Below are 16189 nucleotides of genomic sequence, written 5' to 3' on the forward strand. Positions count from 1 at the left end.
GGGGCCGATTTTCCCTATATGCTCACATCAGTGTTATTCCCAGTGACTGACATTTTGGGTACAAATAAACCACATTTGTCTTCCGGTGACCAACATAAAACCAGTCCCAGTAAGGTCTGAACTAGACGGAAGTGACCGTGGGGTAATCAGACTGCTTCCTGCTCCAGGCGGTAGTGGCGATACATGCCTGTGCCTTTGTCTTGCTTTTGGAACAACATTGTGCATTTAGTTGTTTAAAACGAAGTGTTTGAGAAGACCCAGTGTCCGGGCAAATGCCGTCATGCCTGTCCACACTGCCATCGCTTTCTTTTAACAGAAGATGTGAGATATGACTTTTTGCCATACTTGCTTCTGACCGCTTCCTTTCTATTCTATTTATCTGTTTTTATTCTCTTTATCAGTCACTAGGGGTAAAAACGAAATCTGAATTCCCTACTCATCCTTAAGAATTTATACTGGGAGGAGGGGCAGGGGGCGGGATGTAAAGTGAATAAATAAATAAATGATAAAGAGGTCTCTGGTACGTTCTAGACTGTTCTCCCCACCTCCTCCAGGTTGCAGATTTCCATTCATTCTGCTGGCCCTCAGGGCTTCTCTCCTGTCTCCCCACACCTGATCCGGGTCCCCTTTACCCTCACCTCTCCCGCCTGGGCCCCTCCCTCCTGCCTCCCGTGATTGTTTGCTTCACCCTTCCAGGTGGCATTGAAGCTTCCTCACTTGGGCCCGTCTGCTGGTTAACCTCCTTTAGTACTGTAGATTGTGTCCTAGATATTCTGCACTTTTTTTTTTTTTTTTTTGTCTAATATCCACTCTTTTGGCTTAATATCACTGAGGGAGTATATACCGTGCATGTCCTTTTGGGTCTGACTTACCTCACTCAGAATATTTTCTAGTTCCATCCATTTGCCTGCAAAACTGGTGATGCCCTTGTACTTACTGGCGGAATAGTATTCTATAGTAAATGAACCACATTTCCTGTATCCATTCTTCGATTGTGGGACAACTGGATTGTTTCCACCTTCTGGCTGTCACACATAAGGCTGCCATGAACAGAGTGGAGCATGTGCCCTGTGGTACGGTGGGGCATCTTTTGGGTATATGCCCCAAAGTGGTATAGGTGGGTCTTCAGGTGGATATATTTCCACTTTTCTGAGGAACCTCCAGATTGATGTCCAGAGTGGTCGAACCAGTTTGCAATCCCACCAGCAATGGAGGAGTGTTCCTCTTTCTCTTTCTCCACATCCTTGCCAACATCTGCTGTCACCTGAGCTTTTGAACTTAGCCATTCTGATTGAAGTAAGGTGGACTCTCAGTGTTGTGTTGGCTTGCATTTCCCTGATGAGTAAGGACTTTGAACATTTCTTTAAGTGCTTCTCAACCTTTTGAGATTCCTCTTTTTAGCTCTATACACCATTTTTCGATTGGGCTGTTTAGTTTTTCAGAGGTTAGCTTCTTGACTTCTTTATATATTTTGAATATTAGCCCTCTATCGGATGTGGAGTTAGTGAAGATTTTTTTTTCCCAATCTGTACGTTGCTGATTTGTCTATTGATTATGTCCTTTATCTTACAGAAGCTTTTCAGTTTCCTGAGGTCCCATTTATCAATTCTTGATCTTAGAGCCTGAGCCATTGGAGTTCTGTTTAGAAAATTTCCCCTGTGCCAGTGAGTTCCAGGCTGTTTCCCACTTTCCCTTCTGTTAGATTCAGTGTATCTGGTTTTATGTTGAGGTCCTTGATCCACTTGAACTTGATCTTTGTGCAAGGTGATAAGTATGGATCTGTTTTCACTTTTCTATGTACTGACTGCCAGTTAGACCAGCACCATTTATTGAAGATACTTTCTTCTTTCCATTATATATTTTTGGCTTTTTTTTTTTTTGTCAAAGATCTAGTGTCTGTAAGTGTGTGGTTTTATTTCTGGGTCTTGAATTCTATTCCCTTGATCAACCTGTGTCTCTGTACGTGCGGTTTTTATGACTATTGCTCTGTAGTACAGCTTGACGTCAGGGATGGTGATTCCCCCAGAAGCTCCTTTATTGTTAGGATTTGTTTTTGCTATCCTGGGTTTTTTGTTTTTTTTTCATATGAAATTGAGAATTGCTGTTTCCATGTCTGTGAAGAATTGAGTTGGAATTTTGAGAGGGATTGCATTAAATCTGTAGATTGCCTTTGGTAGGATGACCATTTTTACAATGTTAATCCTGTCAATCCAGAAGCATGGGAGATCTCTCCATTTTCTGAAGCCTTCTTACTGTTTCTTTCTTGAGAGACTTGAAGTTCTTGTCATATAGATCGTTCGCTTGTTTGGTTAGAGTTACCCCAAGATATTTTATATTATTTATGACTATTCTGGAGGGTATTGTTTCTCCCATTTTTTTCTCAGCCCGTTTATCATTTATTTGACTTAATTTTGTATCTAGCCACTTTGAAGTTGTATATCAGCTATAGAAGTTCTCTGGTAGAATTTTTGGGGTCCCACATCATATCATATCATATCATATCATATCATCAACAAATAGTGATAACTTGAATTCTTCCTTTCCAATTTATATCTCCGTGATCTTTTGTTTTCTTATTGTTCTAGCTAGATCTTTGGGTACTATATTGAATCAATAGGGAGAGTAGGCATCGTTGTCTTGTCCCTGATTTTAGTGGGGTTGCTTCAATTATCTCTCCATGTAATTTTATATTGTTTGTTTGCCGTGTCTTGCTTTTATTATGCTTAGGTATGTGCCTTGAATTTCTGATATCTCCAATACTTTTAACATGAAGGGGCTGTATTTTGTCAAATGCTTTTTCAGCATCCAAAGAGATGATCATGTGGGTTTTTTTTTTTTTTTAGTTTTGTTATATAGTAGATTATGTTAATGAATTTTGTATGTTGAATCAACCATGCATCCCTAGGATGAAGCCTACTTGATTGTGGTGAATGATGGTTTTGATGTGTTTGCATTCAGTTTTCTAGAATTTTATTGAGTATTCATAAGCAAATTGGTCTGAACTTGTCTTTCTTTGTTGGGTCTTTATGTGTTTTAGGTATCAGAGTAATTGTGGCTTCATAGAATGAATTAGGTAGTGAGTGCTTCTTCTCTTTCTAGTTTCTGGGATAGTTTGAGGAGTATTGGTATTAGCTCTTTTTTGAAGGTCTGGTAAATTCCTCAATAAAGCTATCTGTCCCTTCGGTTTTTGTTGTTGTTGTTTTTGTTTTTTTGATTGGGATGTTTTTGATGACGTCTTCTACTTCCTTATTGGCTATGAGCCTGTTTAGATAATTTTCCTGCTCTTGGTTTAACTTTGATACATTGTATCTGTCTAGAAAAACCATCCATTTCATCTAGACTTTCCAGTTTTGTTGAGTATAAGCTTTTGTGGTAGGATCTGATGATTTTTTTGAATTTCCCCAGTTTCTTCTGTTAGTCTGTCTCCCTTTTCATTTCTGTTTTTTAATACTCTCTCTATGCCCTTAGTTAGTTTGGCTAGGGGTTTGTCTATCTTGTTGATTTTCTTAAAGAACCAGCTTTTGGTTTTGTTGGGTTTTTTTTTGTTTTTTGTTTTTTGTTTTTTTTGTGTTCTCTTTGTTTCTATTTGGTTGATTTTTGTCTTTGAGTTTAACTATTTCCTGCCATCTATTCCTCTTGGGTATGTTTTCTTAATTTTGTTCTAGGGCTTTCCTGTGTGCTGTTAGGTTGCTTGTGGCTCTCTCCAATTTCTTTAGGAGGACACTTAATGTTCTGAGTTTTCCTCTTAAGCAGTTTAGCACTGCTTTCATTGTATCCCATAAGTTTGGGTATGCTGTGTCATCATTTTCACTGAATTCCAGGAAGTCTTTAATTTCTTTCTTTATTTCTTCCCTGACCAGTATATCACATAGAGTTGTTCAGTTTCCATGGGTATGTGGGTTTTCTGTTGTTTTTGTTGTTATTGAAGTCTAGCCTTAGTCAGTGGTGATCTGATACAATCATGTGATTATTTCAATCCTCTTGTATCTGTTGAGGCTTGTTTTATGGCGGGTTGTTTGGTCAGTTTTGGAGACTGTACCATGAGGTGCTGAGAAGAAGGTATATTCTTTTGTTTTATGGTGAAATCTTCTGTAATATCTGTTAAAGCCATCTAGTTCATAACTTCTCTTAGTTTCACTGTGTCTCTGTTTAGTTTCTCTTTCAATTACCTGTCCACTGGTGAGAGTGGGGCGTTGAAGTCTCCCACTATTATTTTGTGGGGTTCAGTGTGTCTTTTGAGCTTCAGTACAGTTTCTTGTACAAATGTTGGTGTCCCTGCTTTTGGGCCATATATGTTCAGAAACGAGACTTTCTCTTGGTGTATTTTTTCTTTGGTGAATATGAAGTGTCCTTCCGCATCTCTCTTGATAGCTTTTGGTTGAAACTCTATTTAATTGAATATTGTAATGGCAACTCCTGCTTGTTTCTTGGGACCATTTGCTTGGAAGACTTTTTTCCAGCCTTTTATTCTCAGGTAGTATCTGTCTTTGTCATTGAAGTTTGTTTTTTTTATGCTACAAAATGCTGGATCCTGCTTATGTATCCAGTATTATTGGGGAATTGAGTTTTGGGAGATGTTAAAAACAAATGATTGTTGTTCCTGTTTTATGTTTGTTTTTGTAGGTAGCATTATGTACATGTGATTCTCTGCTTTTGGCTTTTTTTTAAAATGCTTAATATCTTGTCTTTTCTTTAGTGTAGGTACCCTCCTCATGTTGGAGTTTTCCTTCTAGAATCCTCTACAGGACTGGATTGATTGATAGATAATGTTTAAATTTGGTTTTGTCTTGGAATATTTTGGTTTTTCCATGTATGATGATTGAGAGTTTTGCTGGGTATAGTAGTCTGGACTGGTATTTGCATTCTTTTAAGAACTACATGACCTCTGTCCAGGCTCTTCTGGCTTTTAGGGTGTCTATTGAGAAGTCTGATGTAATTTTGTTAGGTCTGTCTTTATATGTTACTTGGCCTTTTCCCCTTACAATTTTTATTATTCTTTTTTTTTTTTTTTGGTTTTGTGCATTTAGTGTTTTGATTATTTATATGAAGAGAGGACTTTTTTTCTGGTTCAGTCTATTTGGTGTTCTATAGGCTTCATGTACATTTATGGCCATATCTTTCTTTAGGTTGGGAAAGTTTTCTTCTATGCTTTTGTTGAAGATGTTTTCTGGTCCTTTGACCTGGGCATCTTTGCTCCCTTGCATTCCTATTATTCTTAGTTTTGGTCTTTTTATTGTGCCCAGAATTTCCTGGATGTTTTAGGTTAAGAGTTTTTTTATGTTTTGTATTTTCTTTGATGATTGAGTCATTATCTTCTAAGGTATCTTCTACACCTGAGATTCTCTCTTCTATCTCTTGTATTCTTTTGTTGATACGTGCATTTTTTAGCTTCTGATTTTTCTAGGTTTTCCATTTCAGGGTTGCCTCCATTTATATTTTCTTTATTGTTTCTACTTCCACTTTTAAGTCTTGGACCTCATTGTTTAATTCCTTTTGATTGTGTTTTCCTGTATTTCTTAAAGGTATTCATCTGTTTCCTCTTTAAGGACTTCTACCTGTTTACCTGTGCTTTCCTGATTTCTTTCAGTGAGTTATTTATATCCTCCTTAAAGGACTCTATTATCTTCATGAGCTAAGATTTTAGGTCAACATCCTGGTTTTCTGGTGTGTTGGTGTATCCAGGGCTTGCTGTGGTAGGAAAACTGGATTCTGATGGTTCCAGAGTATATTGGCTTCTGTTGTTTATGGTCTTACTCTTGCCTTTTCGATATCTGGTTATCCCTGGTGTTAACTGGCCTGGGTGTCTCTGTCTGGAGCCTGTCTCCTGTGTCCCAGGTTTGCTGCTGGTCTCCTGGGAGGTCTGTGATCTTGGCTTTAGCAGACCTCCTGGGGTTTGGGGGGAGGCGCTTCAAACTGTGGGGTCTTTTGTTATATGCTACAGATTAGGCCATCTATTTTTACTTTTTGCAGCATGTGGGACTGAAGCTAGACTCCTCTGCTACTCGACTTCTGAGCTATTCCCTAGCTCTGTTCTTTAACTGTGATAGCAAGTGTTATTTCTTGGAGGGCTATGTGCACGGAGTGTATGAGTGTCTACTATGATGTATGTGTGTACCCACATTTTGCCCTGTATTTCTATATCATCCCCTATGTTATCTCTTGAGTCGTGCTGTTTCACATGACTTTATGATGTCACGGACCACAGTGCTACAAAGAGAAGTTTAACTGTTATAAATATTTGACCAGGAAAGATGTATGGATCTAATGACTTGTTAAGCCTGCTAAGCACACGTGGAGGGCATTGAAGCTCCCGGTCTCCATAGTCTTGCCTGTGTTATGTACGGTCTGTCTTTGTACTTGTAGTCATCTGACAGGAAAACCATGGTGTGCTAAGTGGTAAAGGTGGATTGTTCCTTCTGTAGAGAACATATCCATGTTTTGCTGTGCTTTGCTGTATGAGATTTATCTATTCAAACCCATTCTCCACCATTGCATTGTTTTACCATGTTTTAATTTATTTTCAGAATTTCTCATTTTACATTTTATATATTAATTTTTTTGGCCATTCTAGTTGGCCACTTGTCTTTTTTTTTATCTTCCTTTTAACTAGTCCCATTTCTTTTTTAGAGTTGAGAATCATATAATCACGTCTTGGTTATTGCTTTTCTCCTTTCAGCTTAAGTACGCCTCTCTTGTCCAAGATTTCTTTTAATAAATTTAAAGATTTGTTTTTACACATGGAATTTTAATCTGGCTGTAGTTTGAATGCAGAATGGAGCAGAGATCTAACCTTTTCTCACAGATTGTCAATCATCTTAGAATGAGTGGCCCTGTAGTCCATTCTTTCCACTAAGTTCATAGTTTTTCCTTTACCGTAAAGGAGCACCATGCATATTCTTGATTTTCTTTCTGGATTATATTGATCTGTTGATCTTCATCTTTTTTATTCTTTTTTAAAAATGGTTATTTTGTTTATTTACATTTCACATGTTCTGCCCCTTCCCAGTTTCCCTTCCATAAGCCCCCTATCCCCTTCTCCCTCCTCCTCCTCCTTCCGCCCTCCCCCCTTCCTGCCTCCACCCACCACTACCTCAGTGTTTCCCTATCCTCGTTCCTCGAGCCTCTACAGGACCAAGGGGCTCCTCTCCCAACGATGCCAGATAAGGCAGTCCTTTGCTACATATCCAGCTGGAGCTATGCGTGCCTCCTGTATGTTCTTTCCTTGATGGTTTAGTCCCTGGGAGTTTTGGGGTTCTGGTTGGTTGATACTGTTGTTCTTCCCATGAGGATGTAAACCCCTTCAGCTCCTACAGTCCCTGCCCTAACTTCCCCATAGGGGTCCCCGTGCTCAGTCCAAAGTTTGACTGTATATATCTACATCTGTATTGGTCTAGCTCTGGCAGAGCCTCTCAGGGGACAGCTTTACAGAGCTCCGGTCAGCAAGTACTTCTTGACATCAGCAATAGTGTCTGGGTTTGATGTCTGCAGATGGGATGGATCCCTATGTGGGGCAGTGTCTGGAAGGCCTTTCCTTCAGTTTCTGTTCTTCCACCCTTTTGTCCCTGCATTTCCTTTTGACAGGAAGGATTCTGACAGGAAGGATTTTTGAGGTGGGCAGGTGGCTCCATCCCTCAACTGGGGGCCATGCCTATTCACTGGATATACTCTCTACAGGTTCTATCACCCCTTCATTGGGTATTTTGGCCAAAGTCCTCCATTTTGGGTCCTGGGAACCTCTTGGGTCCCTGGCATGTGGGAATTTCTAGTGACCATCCCCAGGTCCCCATCCCCCACTACTACAAAACTACTTTCAAATTCCTGACCCTCTGTACATCTCCCCCATCCTCCCATATCTGAACTGGCCCCCATTTTCCCTCCCCTTCCTCTTTCTTTCCCAGATCCCTCTGCTTCCCAGAGATTATTCTCTTCCCCCAATTAAAGTACTATAGCATTTTCACTTCGGTGTGATCTTTTTTCTTCTTGAGTTTCATATGGTCTATGAGTTGTATCACAGATATTCCAAGCTTCTTTTTGGCTAATATCCACTTATCAGTGAGTGCATACCACATGTGTTCTTTTGTGACTGGGTTACCTCACTCAGGATGATGTTTTCAAGTTCTATCCATTTGCCCACAAATTTCATGAAGTCATTGTTTTTAATAACTAAGTAGTACTCCATTGTGTAAATGTACCATATTTTCTGTATCCATTCCGCCTTTGAAGAACAGCTGGGTTTTTTCAGCTTGCAGTGATTATACATAAGGCTGCTATGAACACAGTGGAACATGTGTCCTTGTTATATATTGGAGCATCTTTTAGGTGTATGCCCTGGAGGGGTGTAGCTGAGTCCTGAGGTGGAACTATGTTCAATTTTCTGAGTAACATCCAGATTGATTTCCAGAGTGGTTGTACCAGCTTGAAATCCCACCAGCAGTGGAGGAGTGTTCCTCTTTCTCCACATCCTCAGAAACATCTGCTGTCACCTGAGATTTTATCTTAGCCATTCTGACTCAGGATTGTTTAGATTTGCATTATCCTGAGGACTAAGGATGCTGAACATTTCCTTAAGTACTTCTCAGCCATTTGAGTTTCCTCAGGTGGAAATTCTCTGTACCCCATTTTTAAAAATAAAGTTATTTGTTCTCTGGAGTCTAACTTCTTGTGTTCTTTATATATTTTGTATATTAGCCCTCTATTGGATAAAGTGTTGGTAAAGATCTTTTCCCAATCTGTGGATTGCTGTTTTTTCCAATTAACAGTGTCCTTTGACTTACAGAAGCTTAGCAATTTTATGAGGTCCCATTTGTCAATTCTTGATCCTAGAGTATAAGCCATTGGTGTACTATTCAGGAAATTTTCCTTGTGTTCGAGATTCTTTCTCACTTGCTCTTCTATTGGATTCATCATGTCTGGTTTTATGTGGAGGTCCTTGATTCACTTGGACTTGAACTTTGTATAAGGAAATAAGAATGGGTCAATTCGCATTCAACCACCAGTTGAACCAGTGCCATTTGTTGAAAATGCTGTCTTTTTCCACTGGATGGTATTAGCTCCTTTGTCAAAGATCAAGTGACCATAGGTGTGTGGGCTCACTTCTGGGTCTTCAATTCTATTCTGTTGATCTACCTGCCTGTCTCTGTACCAATACCATTCAGTTTTTATTACTATTGTTCTGTAATTACAGCTTGATTTCAGGGATGGCAATTCCCCCCAGAAATTCTTTTATTGTTGAGAATAGTTTTTGCTATCCTGGGTTTTTTTGTTATTCCAAATGAATTTGCAAATTGCTCTTTCTAACTTTGTGAAGAATTGAATTGGAATTTTGATGGTGATTTTATTGACTCTATAGATTGCTTTTGTCAAAATGGCCATTTTTTTTTCTATATTAATCCTGCCAATCCATGAGCATTTCAGATCTTTCCATCTTCTGAAATCTTCAGTTTCTTCAGAGATTTGAAGTTCTTGTCATACAGATCTTTCACTTGCTTGGTTAGAGTTACACCAAGGTATTTTATGTTATTTGTGACTATTGTGAAGGATGTCGTTTCCCTAATTTCTTTCTCAGCCTGTTTATCCTTTGAGTAGAGGAAGGCTACTGATTTGCTTGAGTTAATTTTTATTTTTCTAGCCACTTTGCTGAAGTTGTTTACAGGTTTAGCAGGTCTCTGGTGGAATTTTTGGGGTCACTTAAGTATACTATCATATTATCTGCAAAGAGTGATATTTTGACTTCTTCCTTTCCAATTTGTATCCCTTTGACCTCCTTTTGCTGTCTGATTGCTCTGGCTAGAACTTCAAGAACTATATTGAATAAGTAGGGAGAGAGTGGGAACCCTGGTCTAGTCCCTGACTTTGAATTACTTCAAGTTTCTTTCCATTTAGTTTAATGTTAGCTACTTGTTTGCTGTATATGGCTTTTACTATGTTTAGATATGGGCCTTGAATTCCAATTCTTTCCAGGACTTTTATCATGAAGGGGTGTTGAATTTTGTCAAATGTTTTCTCAGCATCTAATGAAATCATCTTGTGGTGTTTTCTTTGACTTTGTTTATATAGTGGATTATGTTGATGGATTTCCGTATATTGAACCATCCCTGCATCCCTGGGATGAAGCCTACTTGATCATGATGGATGATCATTTTGATGTGTTCTTGGATTTGGTTTGTGAGAATTTTATTGAGTATTTTGGCATCAATATTCATAAGGGAAATTGTCAGAAGTTTTTTTCTTTCTTAGGATTTTTTGTGGTTTATGTATAAGCAAAATTGTGGCTTTGTAGAATGAATTGGGTAGTTAGTGCTCCGTCTGGTCTATTTTGTGGAATAGTTTGAACAGTATTGGCATTAGGTCTTCTATGAAGGTCTGAAAGAATTCTGTACTAAACCCATCTGGTCCTGGGCTGTTTTTGGTTGTGAGACTTTTAATAACTGCTTCTATTTCTTTAGGAGTGATGGGATTGTCTAGATGGCTTATCTGATCCTGATTTAACTTTGGTACCTGGTATCTGTCTAGAAAAATTGTCCCTTTCATCCAGATTTTCCATTTTTGTTGAGTATAGGCTTCTGTAGTGTGATCTGATGATTTTTGAATTTCCTCAGTTTCTGTTAAGTCTCCCTTTTCATTTCTGGTTTTGTTAATTTGGATATCGTCTCTGTGTTTTCTCATTAGTCTGGCTAATGGTTTGTCTATTTGTTGATTTTCTCACAGAACCAGTTCCCAGTTTTGTTGATTCTTTGTATAGTTCTTTCTCTGTCTATCTGGTTGATTTCAGTGCTCAGTTTGATTATTTTCTTCAGTCTACTCTTTCTGGGTGTATTTGCTTCTTTTTGTTCTAGAGCTTTCAGGCTGCTAGTGTATGCTCTCTCCAGTTTCTTTTTGGAGGCACTCAGAGCTATGAGTTTTTCTCTTAGCACTGCTTTCATTGTGTCCCATAAGTTTGGGTATGTTGTGCCTTCATTTTCATTAAATTCTAAAAAGTCTTTAATTTTTTTTCTTTATTTCTTCCTTGACCACATTGTCATTGAGTAGAGAGCATTGTTCAGTTTCCTTGTAGATGTGGGCTTTCTGTTGTTGTTATTGAAGACCAGCCTTAGTCCATGGTGATCTGAAAGGATGTTTGGAATTATTTCAGTCTTCTTTTATCTGTTGAGGCCTGCTTTGTGACTGATTATATGGTCAGTTTTGGAGAAGATACCATGAGGTGCTGAGAAGAAGGTATATTCTTTTTTTTTAGGATGAAATGGTCTATAGATGTCTGTTAAACCCATTTGGTTCATAGCTTCTCTTAGTTTCATTGTGTCTCTGTCCAGTTTCTGTTTCTATGATTTGTCTATTGGTGAGAGTGAGGTGTTGACATCTCCCACTATTATTGTGTGGGGCAATGTATGCTTTGAGTCTTTGTAAAGTTTCTTTTATGAATGTGGGTGCCTTGCATTTGGAGCATAGATGTTCAGAATTGAGAGTTCATCTTGGTAGATTTTTCCTTTGAAGAGTATGCAGTGTTCTTTCTTATCTCTTTTGATAACTTTTGGTTGAAAGTTGATTTTATTCAGTATTACAATGGCTACTCCAGCTTGTTTCTTGGGACCATTTGCTTGGAAATTTTTTTCCAGTCTTTTACTCTGAGATATTGTCTTTCTGTCTCTGAGATGTGTTTCCTGTATGCAGCAAAATAAATCCAGTCTGTTAGTCTTATGTCTTTTTATTAGGGAATTGAGTCCATTGACGTTAAGAGATATTAAGAAATAATGATTGTTGGTTGCTTTCTGCTATTTTTGTTGTTAGAGGTGGAATTACGTTTCTGTGGCTATTTGAGTTAGTTGAAAGATGATTACTTTCTTGCTTTTACTAGGGGGTAGTTTCCATTTTAGTGTTGGGAGTTTTCCTTCTCTTATCCTTTGTAGTGCTGGATTTGTGGAAAGATATTATGTAAATTTGATTTTGTAATGGAATATCTTGGTTTCTCCATCTATGGTAATTGAGAGTTCTGCTGAATATACTAGCCTTGGATGACATTTGTGTTCTCTTAGGGTCTGTATGACACCTGCCCAGGATCTTCTGGCTTCCATAGTCTCTGTTGAGAAGTCTGGTGTAATTCTTATAAGTTTGCCTTTATATGTTACTTGCCCCTTTCCCCCTTACAGCTTTTAATATTCTTTCTTTGTTTTGTGCATTTGGTGTTTTGACTATTATATAATGTGAAGAATTTCTTTTCTGGTCCAATCTATTTGGAATTCTTTACACTTGTATATTCATGGGCATCTCTTTCTTTAGGTTTGAGAAGTTTTCTTCTATAATTTTGTTGAAGATATTTACTGGCCCTTTAAGTTGGGAATCTTTGTTCTCTTTTATACCTATTCTTAGGTTTGGTCTTTTCCTTGTGTCCTGGATTTTCTGGATGTTTTGGGTTAGGATCTTTTTGTGTTTTGCATTTTCTTTGACTATCGTGTCAGTGTTTTCTATGGTATCTTTAGTATCTGATATTCTCTCTTCTATTTCTTATATTTTGCTGGTGATGTTTGCATTTATGACTTTTGATTTTTTTCCCTAGGTTTCCTATCTCCAGAGTTGTCTCTCTTTGTTATTTCTTTATTGTTTCTATTTCCATTTTTAGATCCTAGATGGTTTTGTTCAATTCCTTCATCTGTTTGGTTGTGTTTTTCTGTAATTCATTAAGGGATTTTTATGTTTCCTCTTTAAGTTCTTCTATCTGTTTACCTGTGTTGTCCTGTAATTCTTTAAGGGAGTTAATGTCCTTCTTAAAATCCTCTATCATTATAATGAGATGCAATTTTAAATCTAAATCTTGCTTTCCCAGTTGCTGGGTATCCAGTACTTGCTGTGGTGTTAGAACTGGGTTCTGATGATGCCAAGTAGCCTTGGTTTCTGTTGCTTAGGTTCTCGTGCTTGCCTCTTCCATTTGGATTTCTCTGGTATCGGTTGGTCTTGCTGTGTCCAACTGTGTCCATCCCTCTTGTGGGCCTCTGAGCCTGTGATCTTAGCAGTGAGAGCACTCCTGGGAGACCAGCTCTATTTGGACAGGATTTGGGTATGGAGAGCTGTGGGACAGCCTTAACTCTGGGCACAGATGGAGACTGGCAGGATCCTGTCCCAGGTTGCTGTGCAGTTTCTGTGCACTCCTGGCTGGTCCCTCTTTGGAGTGTTACTGGAGCGGAAGTGGTGGCCTCACTTTTGGTCTTAGGTGTTAGAGCACTCCTGGGAGACCAGCTATCTCTGGGCAGGACTTGGGTACAGGGGTCGGGCCATGAGACAGCCCCAGTTCTGGGCTCAGATGGAGACAGGAAGGATCCTGTCCCAGGCTGTTTTGCAGTTTTTGTGCCCTGTGTGCTTTTGGCAGGTGCCTTTTCCAACAGTTACTGGAATGGCATCTCACCTGTGGGCTTAGGAATGAGAACATTCCTGGGACGTATTCCCATCTCTCTCTGGGAAGTATCGAGGCATGGAGGGCCATGGGACAGCCCCAGCTCTGGGTGCAGATAGACTGGAAGTCCTGTATTTCCTTAAATCAGTTACTTATTCCCTCCTTAAATTCTTCTATCATATTCATCAGATGAAATTTTAGGTCTGAATCTTGCTTTTCAGATGTGTTAGGGTATCCAGGACTTAGTTTGATGGGAGAACTGGGTTCAGATGTTGTCAAGTAGCCTTTGTTTCTGTTGCTTTTGTTCTTGTGCTTGCCTCTCGCCATCTGGTTATCTCTGATGCTACCTGCCCTTGCTGTCTCTGCCTGAAGCCTGTTCCTTCTGAGATCCTGGTTGTGTCAGAACTCCTCAGAGTCTAGCTGTCTCTGGGATCCTGGGATCCTGAGATCCTGGGGGTGTCAGAGCTCCTGGGAGCCAGGCTGCCTCTGGGATCCTGAAATCCTGGTGTGACCAAGTTCCTGAGATCCTGTTGTATCAGAGCTCCTGGGAGTCCAGCTTTTTCAGAGTATTACAGGAGTGGGTGGGGAGCCAGAGCCCTGGGTCTTCAGGTTCAACCTGTGGGGAACCCGTGCCTCTGATTGTGCAGGGGTTTGTGTTAACCTCGTTCCTGTAGGGGGTCCCAGTTATGCTGGTGTTGGGGAAGATGTTGTGTCCTCAACTGTGATCTTGAGTGTATCAGAGCTCCAGTGATCCTGGGTGTGTCCGGTCGAGCTACCTATGGGATCCTGTGATCCTGTGATCCTGAACCTTTCAGAGCACCTAGGAGTTGGGCTCCCTCTGGGTGTTGTAGGAGTGGGTGCAGAGCCAGTGCCCCAGGTCTGCTCTGGGTACAGGTTCAAACTGGAAGGAACCCGTGCCACTGGCTGGGCAGGGGTTCCTGTGTCCCTGGATCTCGGGAGTCCCAGTTGCTCCCGGTGGTAGGGCAGATGCCGTGGCCTCACCTGTGATCCTGGGCGTGTTAGAGCACCCAGGGTCGAGCTTCCTTTGGGTGTTGTAGGAGTGGGTGCAGAGCCAGCCTGATTTTATCTTAAAAAATTTAGTCTTCCAATTTTCATAGTAAGTTTAAAGTTACCAAGGTTGAAGCTGCTGTGCCCCTCACACCCAGCCTCTGCCATGGTTATCCTTCCACATCCACGAGGCAAACTCTAACGACAACCCACTCCTGTTTCCTTAGCTCTTCCTCATGTCTGCCTCTCATTTGGAGCATCGTGCTACATGTACTTTTGGGACTCCTTAGGCTCTTGGCTTGATGCTTTCTCAGGCTCGTCATGATCATAGGAAAGGCGCTGGCCTGAGACTGCTCATGCTGCCTGCCAGTCCCCTGCTCTCTCTCCATTTCTCTACTATCAAGTGCCTCTCCTTTTCCTCTTCCTGTAATATATGTTTTATGTATTTATACAAGTATATACTATAAATATATATAGAATATGATATACAAATATATGACAAATATATAAATATATGAAGATGTGTATATTATATATTAATAGTACATATTATATGTAAATTATTGAATATAATACATATTATATTTTATGTGTATACAAATATATACATATACACATAAATGAAATACAATATGCACATAAATATACAAATGCACATAAATATATTTGTTTATTTGCATATGTATATATACACGGGTATATATACATATGTAAATACACACATATATATATTTAAATTCATATATAAATATATACATACTATATACTATAAACATGTATGTTTGAATACTATAGAGATATTTATACAGTATATCTGTATATAGTGTCTATAATATTTCTATATTATTTCCTTGGGTATGTCTATGAGAAGGTCACACTTGATGACAGGTACATTGTGTCTGCCCACACTTAGGGTGCAGTATCTATGTAAGTTTCTTGGACTCTGGTCTTCTCTCCATTTGTTCAGTTGTTCACAGTTGGTGTTGAATGTGGCTGTTTGTCTTACGTTTGTGGTTATCATCCAGCACCGTTGCTCCCCTAGCCTGACCAGCTCTGACTGTTGAAAGTTCTGCCAGTCCTTTGCACACCACCAGTCCCTGGCACTTCCTCACCCCTGGCAGCTAAGAGGCAGCAGCTCATTGTCAGTATTTTATGCTGTTCCTCACACAGCCTTTTCTCCAAGGAGCCTCATTTCTTTTGGGAGGAGAATAAGACTAGAAATGGACACTTATGAGCTGTTTTGCTCATTGAGCTTGACTTTAGCCCCTCTCAGACACGGTACAAACTTACTTATCCATGTGCTGATATCCACAAGGCCATCTGATTCTTTCAGTGTCGGTCAGTTGAGCTGTAGTCAACATTCGCTGATGTCTGCGCCTGCCACTGTTGGTGAGGTAGTTTTAGACGCTTCCCTTCGCGTGTCTGCAGACTCCTTCCTCAGAACTCATTTGCCTACTCATCCCGACAGTTTAGCTGGATGGCAGGGCTACAGCAGTTGAACCATGGGATACACCTCTCTTCAGCTAGAGTTCATTTTACTATTTGTATTCCTATCATAGAGCATGCTTTAAAAAAGCTTACAGATTCATGCCTTTGCTGAGTGTTAGTTTTAATTTTGTAATTTCATTACATATTATTTATATAAACATAATATAAAATATATATAATATAATGTATTTGGACAGAAATGAATGTAAAACTTTTATAAGTAGTTTTAAAAGCTTTGAACATCAACCTCCCTGTGGCTGCCACCTACAGTAGGAAATTAGACACCTTGAAAACACTCTTAGCTGTACCTCC

At 39.6% G+C, this 16189-nt stretch overlaps 1 long non-coding RNA gene across 1 annotated transcript in view; it reads left to right on the forward strand.

Moving 5' to 3' along the window:
- The window catches only part of LOC116883402, a 108169-nt gene that overhangs the window by 67297 nt on the left and 24683 nt on the right, over positions 1-16189 (forward strand). The gene's annotated exons all lie outside the window — the stretch shown is intronic.

Source organism: Rattus rattus, chromosome 14 (genome assembly GCF_011064425.1).
Source record: "Rattus rattus isolate New Zealand chromosome 14, Rrattus_CSIRO_v1, whole genome shotgun sequence".
In the NCBI taxonomy this organism is placed as follows: domain Eukaryota; kingdom Metazoa; phylum Chordata; class Mammalia; order Rodentia; family Muridae; genus Rattus; species Rattus rattus.